The sequence below is a fragment of the Morone saxatilis genome, unplaced genomic scaffold, assembly GCF_004916995.1.
Source record: "Morone saxatilis isolate NCDOM2014 unplaced genomic scaffold, NCSU_SB_2.0 Contig10, whole genome shotgun sequence".
Taxonomy (NCBI): Eukaryota; Metazoa; Chordata; class Actinopteri; family Moronidae; genus Morone; species Morone saxatilis.
In genome coordinates, this window is record NW_023339652.1 from 9,911,962 (window position 1) to 9,912,773 (window position 812).

An 812-nucleotide genomic window follows, 5' to 3' on the forward strand; every position below is an offset into this window, starting at 1 on the left:
CAGACAGACAGACAGACAGTCAGGCAGACAGGCAGGCAGTACTATAGGCTATTGTGATCCATTGTGCATCCTGTCCATTTTGTTTACCATCTTCTGTACACCCCAGGGGGGGTTCTGGAGATTGTAGCCATGGGATACCGACACCCAATGAACGTGTGTCATATTCTGATTGGTTCAGCCTGCCACCGGCTGGGGCATGTATTAGACCTGTGGTGATATGGATATGGATCATTGATGATGCTTCTTGTCTCGCACTCTTTCCTTCCTTGGTCTCTCTGTTGTCTGTCTGTGTGTTCCCCTCAGCCTGTTTTTCTCTCTCTGCTGCGTTTTCAAACAGTACAATCCCTGTCTGTGCCTGTGTTTTTCATTGTCCACTCAGACAGTCGGAGAGAGACAGGCAGAGACAGAGAGGCAAGGAGGAGGAGGAGATTGAGAGTTATCAGTGCGATGGGTGATGGGTCAGTGCTGTGTGTGGATGTGTAGACAGCCAGTGAAAGCAGAGCGTAGGATGTTGTCTATTAACTGTGGCGCCAGGAGGTAAACAGGAAAAAGCAGCAGGTGGGTTGTCTGCTAGGCCTCGGCTTTACCTGATCCTTGACCTGTGACCTTAAGAGTATTTTAGTAATTTTGTGGTTCTTCTATCCTCTGTTAGGTCAGGTGAGGTTAATTGTAAATTGTAAGTTTGAATGTGTCTTTTTCTGTCTTACCCAATGCATCCTGGGATAGGCTTCATCCTGAAAACGATAAATGGTTTAAGAAACTGAAGCATGGTTGAAGTGATGTCCTCTTAATAGTCTGCATCATTTTCATAT